Raw genomic sequence first — 16,975 nt, forward strand, 5'->3', positions numbered from 1 at the left:
AGTTGCTCCGTCCCAGCTCCTGCCAACCTTGCAGTTCGAAAGCATGCAAATGCAAGTAGATAAAAAGGTACCACTTTGGTGGGCAGGTAACAGCATCCCGTGCACTTCGGTGTTTAGTCATGCCGGCCACATGACCACAGAGACTGTCTGTGGACAAACGCTGGCTCCCTCGGCTAGGAAATGGAGATGAGCACCGCCCCCTAGAGTCAGGCATGACTGGACTTAACGTCAAGGGGAAACCTTTACCTTTACCTTTTTATCTAAGTTGGGGGGCACTTCTTGTCCTCCAGATGTTTTGGACTATAACTCCCATCATCCTTGACCATTAACCATACTGGCTGAGCTGATACGTGTTAAATTCCCAAACTGCTGAAGCTGACGAAGCTAGTAGCCCTCGCTGCATCCCAAGGTTCCGAATTTAGAAGCGTGGAAACGTGTATATTAGGCCTGAATAACTAGAAAGAAACTGAAGCTACCCTGCAAGTTGGGATGTGAAAGGAAACAGCCTGCGAAGTTTGAATTTGGGCAAACAAAGCATATTCAAGCAGGCTGGGGATTGTTGCTATGAGACTTTCTGTTGCTACAAGAAGTGGTCTGGGGGGCTGGCTCTAGATGAACCTGTGCCCTAAACCTCCTTTCTAATTGTTCATCTTTGAATACCTCATTTTTTACGGCATGTGGAGCCCATTTCACAACTGTTGCATGATTTGCATGCATGGTTTATCCCATTGCTATGGGACAAGAAACTCGCATGGGTAGGACTGATCACAGTCTATTTACATTCACTCATGTGCACACCAATTGATGAATGGGCACTGATGGTGCACTTTCCTCACAAATGCAAAGCAAGCCTTAACTTTGGGGGGCCTGCTTTGCAAGGGAAGCGGTTTTGGCTTCAGGGTCTCTTGATAGTCCAGGCACACAAACCTTAGGCACCTGCCTGCCCTTAAATCCAGCCTTCAGGGACAGGCACAAGCAAGGCAGACGCTTTGGGAGGATGTTAAGCAAAGGGGGCAAACATTTTGGTCGAGGCAAAAGTGTGAGTTGATCATTTCGGAGAGATCATAGAACACAGAGGTGCCGTCTCTTTATTCTTTTCGGCGCCAGGCCAAAAGCTTTTTATTTTCCCAATGTTTTAAGACCTGACTGTTTTAATTGGGCTTTTATTATCAGCTAAATGCTAGAACACTGTGTTTTAATTTTTTTAAACATAAACCGTATTGATAAACCGTCCCGAGACTTCAGTAATGGGACGGTCTACAAAAGTTTTAGATAGATTTTTAGATGGAAAAGTCCAGTTGGAAGGGGCCTATAAGGCCACCAAGATCAATGTAAATTTCATGGAGTGACGTCCTGTGAAGATAGTGGTAACAACAAGGAGCCTCTCAAGCCTTGCTGGTATCGTTCGTGGCAATTCTTGTCTGGCCTAGATTGGACCGTCTGCATCTATAGGTGGTTCTTGTATGTCTGAACATTCAGATGACTAAAAAATTCTCCCTGCCCTTTGAGAACAAATACCTCTGGGAGGCAGGTCTGGGCTGGCCTTCTCCCCAGTGTGCTGTGTCTTGACATGCAGGGTGAGTTTTATAGGACAAGCTCCAACCTGTGGCCGGAAGGGACACACTCAAAGAGAAGCATTATTCCCCCTTCTTGTTGCATTGCATTATATATAAATTGGGTCTCAAAACATGAGAACTCCATTCACCTTTTTGCTTGATGAGGAGCCCCTTTCTTCACATCCAAGGGCTGCTAGCTTTCTTTTAATCATAAGTATATTTTAATTTTTCATGTAGGATAGCAAGTTATACACTACTACAAAACAACATCCGAAGCACAAAAGCCACACCCATCTCTAGCCAGCCTCCAATAATGCTGGGACCGTCTTATGACAAAATATTGTTGGTGGGAAGACATAGTCATTATTTAATAGCAGCTGAGCCAAGAAAAGCTAGCTGAAGTCGGAAGGCTTTGAAAAGTTGCTCTGAAGCTGAATGCTTGGTGTGGGGGTTGCTGGCTGAGTGCGCGCTCCTGCCTTAGACTGAAATGTGTTGCAACTGGCAAAGGTAGCATGTTGATGGAAGAGCTGGATCGGCTTGTTTAGTTTTGTGACTTGCAAGCTGGAAAGTGGTAGACACCCTTAGCTGCAGAACTGGTGTGAGAGGAGAAGCAAGTTTATTATTTATCACTTTAAATGAGATTTCTCTCACCCAAGGACAATGCTTCCTTTTATTACCTTTTATTTCATTTTTTATTTTACTTTTTACTTTACTTTTTATTTTTATTACCTTATTACTATTACTATATGAACATTACTTTTTATTCTTGGATATTCCTTCAGATTAGAGCAAGGACATTCCCTAAGGTGCTCTCCGAATCATGTCCCTTCCCTGTGGGCATGAAGAAACCATGATCCAGATATGGCCATATGGTGAACATGGTTGACACAGGTGGAGGATTTTTATTCAGATTTTTTCCTAAAAAATCCTGCCTCTCATCTGGAGATGCCAGGACATACATCTTCATGAGATAAGAATGCAATCTTCCCCCCACAGCATGTAGGGGAGATGGTCTGCACCAGAGGCCTAGTGTTGAAATTTGTGCCACAATACAGAGGTTCATCTAAATCAGGGTCAGAGACCTCTGCCCAGGGCCCCAATCCAGCCCGTGGGTGCCCCAAGGGGCCGTATTGCCTTCCCCTGTTCCCACCCTCTTTTCCCAGACCACGGAACCAGGTGGTTTCCTGGTTTTTGTGCATGTTTCCCCCATTCTAAAAGGTGAAATGGCTCTCCTGAGGCTTCGTTAGAGCTCTTCATGCTATTATACTAAAATATGCCATATTTGGGGAGACCCGCTCCCTTTTGCTCCACCCCTTTTGACTGTGGCTTATCTTCCACTGGAATACAGCCCGAGAGCTTCTCAGAAATGTGTTTCCTTCCTTAGGCTGCAAGATGCTGAACGCCTCTGAACAGCATCCCTCCTGGATTCCTGTCCCTGCATGTGATTCCACACATTGTGGATGCTACCATAGACTATAATTCCATCATCCCCCTGTACTATGTTATACTGTATATTATGGACAACTCCAGGCTCACCACAAATGTCAAATTTAGGGCCAACAGGAGTGGTTCACATGCTTTCTACCTTCCTGGAATGCTTTTGGTTTGCCAAGAAACCCAGGAATATCTGCAGAGGAATTCCTTGTGGGTTTTGTGTTTTTTATGACTTCTTATGAACCACTGAGAGAGCTTCAGTTATTGGGAAGCATAGAAATGAAATCAACAACAACCAAAACAGCAGCAACCTTCCCCTGGAAGAGCCTTCGTCAACCTGGAATGCTCCAGTTGGATAGCGACTGCCGTCGTCCTCACCCAGCTGGGCCAGTGACTGTCGTAGTGCCTGTTCCACAATCAGGCTGGGTTTACACATGTAGGAAAATAAGATGGAAATGAGGCTGCAGAAAGGACTATACCAGTTTAGTTTACAGACAGGGAGCACCACTTTTTAATGCTCTTGCATGTTAAAACAAAAGAAAAAAGAAAAATCTAAGTACCAAATTATTGCACCAGAATTCCATTTCAGGCCTTAGCATGCTGCTCTGGTTTTCTGACTGCTGTGATTTTGTTATAGAAGGGAACATTTCTTTGAAATATTGCAGTCTAAAGGAGTGCAGTCCGTTCTGTCATTACGGTACCCTCCCACCGTATCCTGGAGTGCCCAGCTAATACTAGGGGAAGGTAGTTCAGAAACCCGCACTCAGCCTCAAACCTCACTGGGTGACCTTGGCACCACCTTTCTCTTAAACTAATCTATCTCACCAGATTGTTGCGAGGATAAAAGAGCTAGTGGAACACTTCCCCTGGCTGACCTGTTCACTGAGTGCAGAACCTCAGATGTATTCCTGGAGAAGCCTAAAGTTCCCCATAACACAGTCTGAACACAGCCTTGCTTCCCACTCCCCTTCCCCTTGTGGACCCAGCTCTGTCCTTCTCCAGCCCCGTCCCTTTGCTGAAGGAGCAGGGCTTTGGGGAGGAGCCTCTATGGGTGAGATGGGGCAGCCCAGGGGCCCAACTGAGCCCTGAGGTGCCTCATCCCTGCCCCATGCAGAATTGTCTTCTCCAGATTTTGCTGGACTGTGACTCCCATAATCCATGATCATTGGCCATGCCAGATGAGGCTGATGGAGAGTCCAACTCCTAAAGAGGCACACAAGTACCGTATTTTTCGCTCTATTTTTTGCTCTAATCACAGGCACATTCCCCATCACTTTCCCTTGGGCTTCATTAAAAGACGGGTTGCCATTTGAAAACACACACCAACCTGTGATTAACAGCTCTCACCTGTGCCAGAGGAGGGGGGCGAAGCAGGGCGCGCTGAGCGCGTGCTGGCCAGGTGGTGCCACGCGGAGCAGCCGGGCCGGCAGTGTGCCAGCAGTGGTCTTCCGGGTGGCGCAGCGGCGGCAGGTCTTCCTGGGCAGTGGGGGTGAGCAGTCCATCTCTCCGTGCGGCTGGCGGGTTAAAGCCCGTGGCTCCTCCTCCTCCGCACCACTCCCCGAGTGGCACAGCTCTCACTTGCGCCGGAGTGGGGGTGTGGAGTAGGGCGCGCTGAGTGCATGCCGGCCAGCTGGTGCCACGTGGTGCAGCCGGGCCGGCAGCGTGCTGGCAGTGGTCTTCCGGGCGGCGTGGCAGCGGCAGGTCTTCCCGGGCGGTGGGGGTGAGCACTCTATCTTTCCGTGTGGCTGGCGGGTTAAAGCCCCGGCTCCTCCTCCTCCACACGCCTCCCCCTGAGCGGCACAGCTCTCACCTGCACCGGGGGGGGGGCGAGCAGGGTGCCCCAAGCGCGTGCCAGCCAGCTGGTGCCACGTGGTGCAGGCGGGCCAGCAGCGTCCCGGGCGTTGGGCACACACACATTTGCTCTATAAGACGCACAGACATTTCCCCTTACTTTTGAGGGGGGAAAAGTGCGTCTTATAGAGCGAAAAATAAGGTAAGTAGATACATCATCCTAGCAGAATAAAGAGCTCTCTGACTATGCCTCCTGTCTTTGCAGACATCTTTTAGATCCGACCAAGATTTACAGTTCCCCTGACACTAGCGCATTTATGATGGAGCACCAGTGTGAGTAACCATGAAGAATCACTTAGTCTAAACGATAATGAATCACCGATGTCTGTTGTATATCATGCAGTGCAAACAAAATGGGACCTACCTTTAAGATCTAGAACTCCTGAAGTTAAATGATTTGGTTTTGGAATATCTTTCCTGGAAGTGGGTCTTCAGTGTGGCTGATAAAGTTTGTTCAGAGTCCTGCATTGCCCAACAGCAATCTCTGGATTCATTGTTGTTAAACATTTTACAAGCAAATTTCCTGAATACAGAAGCCATTCTACAAGGAATAATACTAAAAGCTGAGGGTGGCAGCTTCAGGACCCGCCGGACTCAGTCCCCCTTCACACAACACATACAAGTTACCAGTCAGTGGCCATGGCATTAATCTCCCCAACATGTGGCAAGGGTCACCACCTTCGGTTGTCACCTTGAAAGCTGACAAGAGAAATTCACGGAGAGCAAACTTATAAATGGCAACTAGTCATCACTGCTATATGTCCACTCCAGTTTTAGAGGTATTCCCTCCAAATACCAGCTGCTTGGAGAACATAAGCAGGAAGGTGGTGCTTCTGGACATCCCAAGGTCATCTGGTTGGCCACCGCAGGAACCAGGATGCTGATCTAACTGGGCCTTTGGTCTGTTCCAGAAGGAATCTTGATACTCTTCAAGGGAAAGCTAGGCAGAAACAAACAAACAAACAAACAAACAAAGCAAATAGGCCCTTGAGAAATGAGGGGGTCTATTAAATGATTTTCATTCAAGGATAATAATGTTGAGAGTCTTTTCTGCCCTGAGTGGGTGTTGTGTGCATATATATCAGTATTAGCTCCACAGCCATAAACTCACAGGCCAGGAAAGCTTTCAGGCCATGGGCCATGTTGGGTAAACTTGAATTCAAGAAGTATAGCTAGTATCCTGGGCTAGCCATCCAGTGAGATGAGAATAAGCAGTCAATAATGAATGCTGGAATTCTTTCAAGAAAAGGTCAGGTTATCCCCTTAAAGAGATTGGACAAAACAGTGTGGCAAGGGGGGCGAGTAGCCATGGGAAAAGGCGTGGAACATTGCATCTTTGCTCCCACCTATTTAAGCACAGTGGAACTATGTGTTTCAGGAAATTCATATCCAGCTTTAGCACTGCCCACTGTCACAACAGGTAGTCTTGAGAAGTACACCCCAAAAGGAAGTGTAGATCTGCCCACCAGTTTGCCTTGAAATGTTTAGGATATTTTGTTCAGGTTTAATGCACATAGCCAGAGAGAACAAACCCTGGTTTTGCATTTACACAGCACTTAGAAAGGAAAGGAAGGTTTATTCAGCAGATAATATAGAGCAGGCACAAGATTTTAACATGATGTTGTTTAGCCAGCAAATATTCCTGTTACATCTCAGTCTCACGCTGTATTTCTGAGGATGGAATTCAGTACCATGGACAGCTCCTGTAAAGCTCAGAAGAAAAGCTGCAATGGAGGAGGAGCCCCAATGGCATAGAAGTCCCCAGCTTCCCCTGTTCCAGCCCCACAAAGCAAAGGCTGAAGCTCCCAAGGTTGGTGCCTTGGTTGCATCCCATGCCTTCGCACAGCAGATCCAGATGCAGCCTTAGGGGCAAAAGTGCTGTGTACTCTCTACATTATGGCATCTAATGCAACTTGGAATATTTGGATGTTCTTCTATAAATGCAGCAGTATTTTAATTCACTGTTTTGCTGCTTTAACAGGAACACAAAGAAGGCCAGGAGGAAAACAGCTCACTCACAGAGCTGGCACTGTAGCTGGATGGGAGTTCTTTGCAATGGTGCTTTTAAAGGCACAGGCTGCATTTTAAAGCACTCACTCTCTGGAGTTAATGTGCAAGTCTTTAACACACCTAAAAAGGGGTGGCAAATCAGATTCCCAGCATGCTTTATCAATATTTCATTCCACTTGCATGCTGTGCCAGAAGAGAGGGCGTGGACACACACATTCAGACATGCACTTAGCACTTCTTCTCTATCCACCGTAAATAAACATTACTAGTCTCAGGTGATTATTAGAGCTGTGAAATACTTAAAGCTTCTCAGCAAAATCCAGCAACTGTGACTTAAGTCACACCTCAATCTCTTCAAAAGCAATAGAATGGATCTTAGCCGTGACTAACCTAAATCCCACTGATTTCAGCTGAACTTAGTGGGAAGCACTAGGTGCTGCATTGGGCCCTGTGTTTTTCTGTTCAATCGACTCCTGTTTGAAGGGAGGATTTTGAAAGGACCATGTTTGGCTTTTTCCTTTAGCCATGCCTGGATTCAGGGTGATTTTTTTTCTCTATAGCATCTGCTGATGTCCCCGATGATCAAGCAGTTATTTTTAGCTATTTAGGGTGCAATCAAGTCACCTCCAGGGCAGATCACAGAAACTGCTGAACTCTGTTACTTCTCTAGACAGCTCTTTTCAGCCATCTAGAGAAATGAAGGAGGACGGGATGAAGGAAGGAAGGAAGGAAGGAAGGAAGGAAGGAGGATGAGGTGCCACGCTGGTGCAAGCTCTCAGTTCCAGCCTCTTTCACTCTATGCTCCAACATCTCCCATTTTCCTGCTCCAAGGCCTACCTGTGACCTTGCGGGTGGAGAGCCAGGTTGTCTCTGCAATGGTTGCCAGGAGGTTGGCCTTTGGAATTCTAGCTCTGAGATCACAGAATCTAAGGCATGGGACTCAGAAGAATCCTATGGCCTCCCAGGCCAAGTTGGAAAGCTGAGGTATGTTTATATGTGCTAAATGCAAATACATTCATGGGGTTTGTATAAAATAGGTAGAATAATGGTTCTTAAACTTTAATCCACTATCACCCACCAAATAGAAATTTCAGCTTGTGCGAGTAGGGGCTAAAGATGGGCAGTGGGATCATGAGCCACCTGTATTGTACTAATTGCATCGACTGCTGTTGATTTGCTTGGCGCGGTCCTAAAGGCTTTAGTGGAGACCTACTTCTGCCCTTGTGCAAATGAATCCGCACACACGCCGAGACTGCTCTTGAAGCCTGCTTAAGTGCCTGGCACAACAGCAGGAAGGGCCATGCCTCAGTGGTAGAATACATGCTTTGCACACAGAAGGTCCCAGCTCAGTCCCCAGTATATCTAGAAAGGCTAGGAAAAAATTCAGGACTAAACAGACCAATGTTCTGATCCACTTTGGTTCCTAAGGCTGGCAGGTAGAAGGGAAAAGACATCTTTATACTGGTCCCATGTTGGTGGAATGCTATGCTATTTGGGTTCTGTCGGGGTCTTTCTCTGCAGGCCTAAAGACTATCCTAAATCGATTTTATTGGGTTTATATATAGTGTGATTTTAGGTGTAACAATCTCTCAAATGTTAGTGTTTCTTCTGGCCAGGTGTTTTTATTATTCTTATAAAGCTGCATTTATACTCCACTTTGTTTCTTCTTGAGAGGAACCCAGGACAGATTACATAGCCCCATTTTATCTTTGCAACAACAACCCTATGAGGTAGGACAGGCAGAAAGTGAATGATAGGCCCAAATTCACTCAGTATGCTTCATGGTCAAGTGAGGACACGAGCCCAGATCTCCCAGACCTCAGTCCAATAGCCTAAACACCAAACTAAACTGGCTCTTGATATGCTAGCATTATTTCTGATTCTCACAAATTTTTGTTTTTGGCATTATGGGCTTATGTTTTTTGTAAAACTTATCATGTTAGCTGTTGTAAACTGCCTGGGGGGTGCTTTTTTAACCCTAAGAGGCTGGCTACAGGTATTTGAAGTACATAAAATAAATATTGACCAAATATACTGGATGTCAGCCAAGGGAGAAGTAAACAATAAGCACGTAAAACCCACAGAATGCCAGACAGACGGTTTGATCCTGATATAGGCTACAATTATGGCTGATGCATGCTCACAGTGCACAGCTTGCAGGCAACACGCAGTGAGATTCCTGTGTCCGATGGTTATCAGCCTATTCTTTAAAGAAGCTGTTCCCAAACTTCTCCAGATGTGTTTGACCACAACTCCATCACACATGCATACCACAGCTGGCTGTGCTGGCTGAGGATTATGGGATTTCTAATCCAATGCACCTTAAGGACAAATCTGGGGGGAGATTGTCCTAATGTTACATTTACCTGAGCCCGATTGGCACTACGTGAATGACCGTTCCTTGTCTAGGTTATGACAAATGTAAGATAAACTAGGATCTGGGATTCTATCCTCACGGAAGGCACTGAAAATAAAGAAACTTTATCCCCAACCCTCACCCAATGCATCCAGCATTGCAGAGTCTATCTCAGGCAAATGACCCCCTTAAGTTCCTTCCAACTCTGTAATTCTATGATCTAATGCTAGTCACTCTCTTCTAGTATTCAGGATTAGAGATCATTTTCATCTATTATTCATTTGTAAATATTTGCAGCCCACTTTTAGAATGAAAAAATATATCCAGGGTGGTGAACAAATTTAAATACATTATATTATTTCCATTATCTTCATTTTTATGCAATAGAGCTCTCAAATTATATTGCAATCTATAAAATAGAGGAGAGAGTCTACAGTGGGGATGATGGGAGTTGTAGTCCAGTGTATCTGTAGTCCAGTTTGACTAATCTTTCTGCACCAGGCTAAGACTGAGGCATTTAATAACTTGAAGTACTTGGAAGAGTGGATATTTAAGAAGTTGAGCTGTATGAACTTGGTTTAACTGTTTAAGTTCTTAAACTTCAGTGTGAACTTTTAAATGAAAAATTAGATTATTTTATTGTTATTGTTATTTATACTTAATATTGTTTTTGTTGTGTTTTATTAATCTACACCACCCAGGGAGCTTCAGTATAGAAATAAAATAATAATTTATAATAATCTAAAAGGAACCAGGTTGGGGCAGGCTGCATTATATACTTTGAGAATAAAATTGTATGTGTTCCTCCTTTTTGTATGACACACATGTGGTGTGACTTGTGCAGCTGGAAAACAGAAACATAAAATCTCTTTTTCGGGTAGCAGTTTTGAAAAGCAGACAGCTAATAAAAATATGAATAGCCTTAAAAACTTTTAACAAATTATAACTGATGTCAATCGAGCATTAGCAAGTGATGTATAGAGGGTTCCTGTTGGAAGATGTTACTTCCACCTGAGCGACTGTGCAGGTGTATTGTAAGAAGCATGAAAAATTGAAAGACTGACGAATCATATCAATCAGCAGAAGTCCTGGTGGACACAGAAAAAAAAAAAAGAATCTGACCTACAAAATGTAAACTATGACACTGCTTTTAAATCTTCCCACCTATCAACAAAATTTCTAATACATATAGTGAAACTCCCATTATCTAGATGTGCTCAGAATTCCATTGCAACTGAGAAGAAAAAAAGAAATTCTTACCTGGAAAACTTGTCATGTTTCATTAAAATCACCACATGCTTTGTTACCTTCATAATTCCTAGTTAGCAGAACTCCCTGTGCTTCCACCAGGTAGATCTTTATCATCATCTCTCTTTGATAATTGTGCTTTATTTATGCAAGTATCAGTGAACCAAATGTTTTTCTGGATGTAGCAGTCCTGCATCACATTTAAAACATTTGATGAAATACTCATGTCTATTACAGTACTTAAGTGTCAGTGATTTATACATAGCAAGTTGTAGGAGTCAGCATCTTGAGTTTCAGCTTGTATTTAATAAATGGGTGATGGGGGCAGGGAGAACAAGTTCCTAGTCCTCATGCACTTATACTTGATTGGGAAGTTCCACAACAAATCTAGGTATCTTGACCCAGGGTAAAGAATGAGAAGCAGGATTCCAAATGTCATGGTTCCTGTAATTGACTCCTGCAACAAACACAGCAAGCAGAAACAGGTTCAACTATGCCAGGATATGCAACATTTGCATGCCATATTTTGATGCGGAATTTGATGTTTTGTTTAAAATATTTTAAAGACATGAGCACATACATTTGCAGCCTAAAAGGGCTAATCTGCCAGAGGGCAATGAGCAGAAAATCAACTGCGAGCAGGCATTAACATCAATGCATTGAAAAGCAGGAAGTGTCATAATCACATATTCCAAGAGTTAAAATTTTTTAGGTACAGTGTTTTATTTTATTTATTAATGTATTTTAAATGTGCTTTACATTTAAAAAAAAATCAAAGTTCCATACAGAGATTTTAAAAATGTTTAAACTTGTTTTCCATTTAAAAAAAAAACCCAGAACATTATCAAAATAAAAAGCAATTCCAATAACCAGTCTCAACATCTGCTTTGAAAGGACACCTTGAACTGCCTTAAAAAACATAGCAGAATTGGGCCAAACAAACTTCTGGGGAAGGTATTCCAAAGTACAGGGGCCACAACAGAAAAGGCCTTGTTTTTCACAAGAGAGCTTTCAAATGGAACCTGAAGCACACTGAGAATGAAAAAGTGAGACAATCACAAGCACTTTGGCGCTGGCTGGCTGGCTGGACAGGCAGAGAGCCAGTGAGCAAGTCAGTAGTGCCACCTACTGGTCCGTCCTCCCCATGACTATTGTCTGGGCCTGTGAGAAGGGCAGAGCAAACAGCTGCAGCGATGAAGAGAAGGGCCAACTCCAGGGAGCAGCTCTTAGCGGGCCCTGCTGGGATGTGGGCTCTTAGCAAGTACCCACAGGCCTACTTCTGTGCTAAGCCTGACTGTAAGACAAAGTAAGACAACAGTGATGAGAAACGAAAATCTTCTCAGCTTCCAGTCTGACATGTTTCAAGCATGGCACTAAGTTGAAACATTGGCCAAGTTTCATGCTTATTTTTGTTTTGCCACAGCCACTCAAAAGTTCTCCAACAGTATTAAACAGGTAGTGCTGATAAATGTCCATGCCTGTTGGGGTTTGTACATTTTCAAAGTAAAGGAAGCAGGACAGTAGTAACGGATTTCATATTAAAGGTTTTAAAAGGCTATTGTGCATTGGGTGAGGAGTTACTATCAATCCATATTTTATTATTTCATTATTTTTGATTGCCCTCTGAGAACCTGAGGACAGTATAAATGGAGGCATCCTGCTTTAATCTCCCATTCAACCTATGGAGCTGGCTGGAGCTGAGGGAGAGCGACTGGCCAACCATCACACAAGATTTGACTCCAAGCTTCAGACCACAAGCCCATCAGTCTATCCACTGCACCACACCAGCTCATAAATATGTTCCTGGTCTATACTTTTAAAAGTCAGCTGCATCAGAAATATTTTCCCCCAAGAAATAATTCTTGACCAAAGGGTCGTGGTTTGGAAGCTCATTTTCTTACATACAACATCAGTTACGTATTATGAAAATAGCATCTCGCATCTCCTGTGCTCCTGAAGAGGCAAAGCCCTTTTAAATGTCAGTGTTACTCTTTTACACTGGCGTAAGCCATCACTGCCTACAAAGTTATTCTTGACTTACTGCTTAGTCTCCTGAATATTTTATGCCAGCACAATCCATCTATGACTAAAGGCTCACAAAAAGATTTGTCATATTTTTTAAAAAGAAAGTTAGCCATTTTCCCTAGTGATTTGCTCCTGTTATTTCACTTAACCATACAGCAGAATGTGACCTACTTATAACAAGCCTTCTATATTATGATGTCAAAACCCCACACACTAAATACATTATTCCACTTCTGCTAAGCATGAGAAGACCTTTCATGGGTGTCTTGAGGCACCACCAAGCTTTGACTAATGTTTTCCCATATTCCTCACTTCTGTAAGGATTCAAAAGTCTTCCTTAGATAGAAATTGAGCTTAGCTTGAGCTTTCTTCCTAGATACCACTATTGTCACAGAATACAGTCATCCGCTGCAATGCTCTTTTGCTGTCAATTAAAAGTAGTCCACCGAACTATGAGCTGAGTGCTTACTGTAGAAAGCAGTTGATCCTATTCTATCCTCATGCATTTGAATCAACAGCACGGAGTCCCCTTTTCATCATAATCTTTACTATTCTAGGGTTGTAAAAACATGGGACACTGCCTTCTCCATGGTGGACTCCTCTCAGTAGAATTTGTTCAAGACATACCTGACCTCCTCCTTGTTATCGTTCCATGACTACTAAATTTTTTTTAAGTTTTTCCAACTAGCCAATTAGCTGTTGAGCTACAGATGCTTTCCCCAACATAATGCTCTCCAGATACATTGAGACTTGCATCATCCCCATATATTTATCCACCCAGCGTATTAATCCTTCCTTCTGTACTGATAGATGTTTTGCCAGGTACTAGCTACAAGTATAACCTGCGACAAAATGTTGTGTGGTGCTCCTGCTCAGGGTTCCAGCCAGCCATACCATCTGCAAGGACGGTTGTCTCCATTCTCTTTCCTTTTCTCCCCAGTTTAACCCCTCCAACAGTCGGCCTGAATTCTGTGGCTTTTTGCCTGTGTGCACCTCTCTTTATGAAGTTTTTATCTTCCCCCTAAAGGTTTCCACAAGCTTGTTATACCCTGTCTTGTGTATAGATGATACTGTGTTGTTTCCATAAGGATTCATGCTTAGAGAACCAGTACTAGCAAAGACAATAACATTGTACAATTTACAGTGCAATCCTACACATGTTTAGACAGGAAAAAGACCAACAACTCCCCACAGTCCCCAGCCTGGCTGCAAAAGATTGCACCTTTAAGGACTCCTTCTGATCCCTGAAACAATAACTTTTTCATCCATTCACAATGATCAAAACCAGCACTACAATGCAAATGTTCGAGCTGGCCAAAGACCAGAGCAATTGCTTAAAGCAACTCCTTGGTTATATGGGCTGACTTCTCACTAGAGAAGGTCCTTTGGTCCTTACTGCTGCTTGTGGAAGACTGGAAAAGGTGCATTTTGTACTTGGAGGTCAGATCCACAAGAAATAAAAGGCTGCACTTCTATCACATTTCTGTGGTTGAGGAAATGTTGATTTCAAAGTTGCTGTGCAATTGTATAGAAAGAAGGTGCAAGTCCAAGGTAAGAGGAAGGAACATGCATGCTTTTAGGTCACCTCATGTGGGAAATGGAGCATTATTCCATCTGCAGACCTTTGGTGCTAACCTCCAGAGGTGCATAATCTGTTATTCAGTGACCTACATTACAATGGGCTTTCCAGCCTTAATCTAGTCAGTGAACAGGTGTCTAAAGGAGGGGGAGAAATGTTGAATGTTAATCAGGCACTAAACCTCCAATGCTGTAAACTTATGCAGCATACATAGTAATTCCCCAAATCCTGTTTTGGCAGAATATAAAAATGTATCCCACTACTATCCTTAAGGCTTAGCATGAAAGACAAGTTTCCACTTTGCGCAACTGGCACGCGATCTCCACAAATTAGGTCATTATTGGAGATGATGAACTGAGGCTGGGAGATCACGACTCAAAGGCAACCCACCCAATAAATTCTGAAGAGGCATTTGGTCCTGCCATCTTAATAATCTGGCTCCTCACCATCTCATGACACCAACTGAGTGTCATCCAGTTACAAATTTGGTCAACTGGTTCATTTGTCATTTAAAAACAAAAGGCATCTTGGACTAACAGGGACTTAAAATAAAAAAAGAACACTACTACATATGAAATAGTTTGAACATAGAAACTATTCAAACTATAGAAAAGTGCTATATGAATACTAAACATTATTAAATGGACAGGGTAACTGAGTACTAGCAAACACTGGTGAGAACCCATCTACTTTGTTGGCCATGGTGAAGGCATCTTACTTTACTGCTACCATGCATTCACACACTGTGAGCCAGCAGAGGTGTTCTGGTGGGGAAATGCCTTGAGAGAAATCCAAGGTATCATGTGGCAGTGTCTTTGCAAACTCCCTGGCCAAGTAACTTTCCATTTTTATGGATAAAATAACTCATATTCATAGTCTAAATGCCTTACTTATAATAGAGCCAAAGATGGATATAGCCAGGACAGTACCGTCTTGTATTACTTTCCTTGCATTACTTTTGTGCAAAGTATAAGAGCTACTTGGAAGTTTGAGAACTATCACCTGTTGCTTGGATCTCTACCTGATATAGTTAGTAAAGACTGCAAAAAGAAGTTTGAAGACTTGGGACTTCATAGGCAGTGAAGTCCCTGTTGCTAATTCAACCTTTGCTGAAGAAAAAGGCTTAGACCCTAGGAACCTGAGCAGCTATTGTCCACCCACTACCTTTTCTTTCTAGGTAATTAGAGAAAGGATGGCTTCTGAATTCCAAGTGGCTTTGGAAGAAATAATTTGGATCCATTCTAATACAGATTTCAGCCTGGTTTAGGGACAGAGAAATCTTGGGCATTGTAGCAGATGTCTTGCACTGGGGATGGTGGGGGTGCAACAGCACTAGTCCTGCTCAATCTCTCACTTCTGATACCATCGGCCATGACATCCTATCCTTCTGGGCTGAGTTGGGCTTAGGAGGTGGTTCTAATTCTTCCTGAAAGGATCCTACCAAAAGGTTCTGTCCCACTTCATGGCTTTTGGGATGTCTATTCCACCTTTTCCTAGTATTTTAATGCCTATATGAAATAATTGAGACATGTCAACTAAAGAGTGGGCTCTGCTGTCACCAACATAGAGAGCATGCAGCTTTCCTTCTCTTTTATACAATTGTATAGCGGCTATCTAGAGGCTGTATTGGAGTACACAAGGTGAAATTTAATGCAGACAAAATGAAAACACTGCTGCCTAAGGAGTCAGTCATTGGGGAGATCTAAAATGTTTTGATTAAGATTTCATTCTCCTTCAAGAACCAATTTCATAACTCAGAGGCCCTCCTAGACTCATAGCAATATGGGGAGGAACATGTAACATCAGTGGCCAGGAGATTTTACCTGCTAAGTCAAGTACGCCAGCTTCGGTCTTATCTGAGGCAACTGGGCCAGGCTTCAGACACAAGTATGAGAGTTACTTCAGACACAAGTATCAGACACAAGCTGTCATGTGTTCTACATGGGGCTGCCTCTTACTGATTTTGCACTAATTACTCTGGCAGCAATGCACTCCCAGGCCTTGTTCAAAGTGCTGCTGTCCATCTTTACAGTCCTAAACAGCATACTAGTTTATCTAGGAACAGCAGCTTTGGATGTGCAAGTTGCATGCCCATTCAAGATTGATTAGTTCGGCATGCACAAAATGAGACATCTCAGTGGTGGCGCTACAAATTTGAAACTCCTTTTGGAATTACACTTGGGTTCTTGAGGTTTTCCTACAGGGCTTTAAAACATCTCTTTTCCAAAATGCTTTTCCTGAATATGCTTTAGGCCATTTCTCCCTAGGTTTTCCTCTGTGCCAAAATCCAGCAGGGCAACATGCAGCCAGCCATAAATGTGCACCTTCCCCACCACTGCTGCTGCCTTTACCAAAATCTCAGCATCTCAGTAAATACAGAGAGGTTTATCCTTATTTCTGAACAAATCTGAAAGGAAACTGGGGCATGCATTTTTCTGTCACCTTGGAGTGCAGTCTCCCTTTCCAAGAACATGTTCAAAATGAAATTCAGCCCTCAGGATGAACAGGGGATTGTTACTCCTCATTGAAATTGAGCAAAAACCACACACCTTTAGAGAAGGCCACTTCAGTTTCTCTGCAAGAGTCAATATTGTGGGTTTGCTTTCTCTAAAGTAAATTTTCCTGCATGGCTAAGCTCCAAAACCATAGCTGATACAAAGACATAACAGTATTAACCATGCCCAGCAGGGACAGTTTGGAAAGAGGCATCTTTAAGGCAGTGAATCAGGCTGCAAGCAGGCACCTCTCTGCGCATAAATCTTGGTCTCAAGGAAGCCTTTCAAGTGTCATATGACATCACAGCACACTGAGCACTGGCCCAGTTTTGGAATGCTTAACATTTATATAGCACTTTCACGCATACAAAGCACTCCATGAGCATTATCTCGCAGTTACTGAGCGAATGTCTTCCTCTAT

The 16,975-nt window shown here is 43.5% G+C and overlaps 1 long non-coding RNA gene across 1 annotated transcript; it reads right to left on the bottom strand.

The window, feature by feature from the left end:
• Window positions 1-1,754: 1,754 nt before the first annotated feature.
• LOC123023980 lies at window positions 1,755-4,038 on the bottom strand. Its single transcript, XR_006414840.1, has 2 exons — window positions 3,302-4,038; window positions 1,755-2,149 (listed from the first exon to the last, which is right to left on the bottom strand). It is a non-coding gene; the product is annotated as an uncharacterized LOC123023980 (long non-coding RNA).
• Window positions 4,039-16,975: the final 12,937 nt, after the last annotated feature.

This window comes from Varanus komodoensis, unplaced genomic scaffold (genome assembly GCF_004798865.1).
Source record: "Varanus komodoensis strain SLA01 unplaced genomic scaffold, ASM479886v1 scaffold22, whole genome shotgun sequence".
Taxonomy (NCBI): domain Eukaryota; kingdom Metazoa; phylum Chordata; class Lepidosauria; order Squamata; family Varanidae; genus Varanus; species Varanus komodoensis.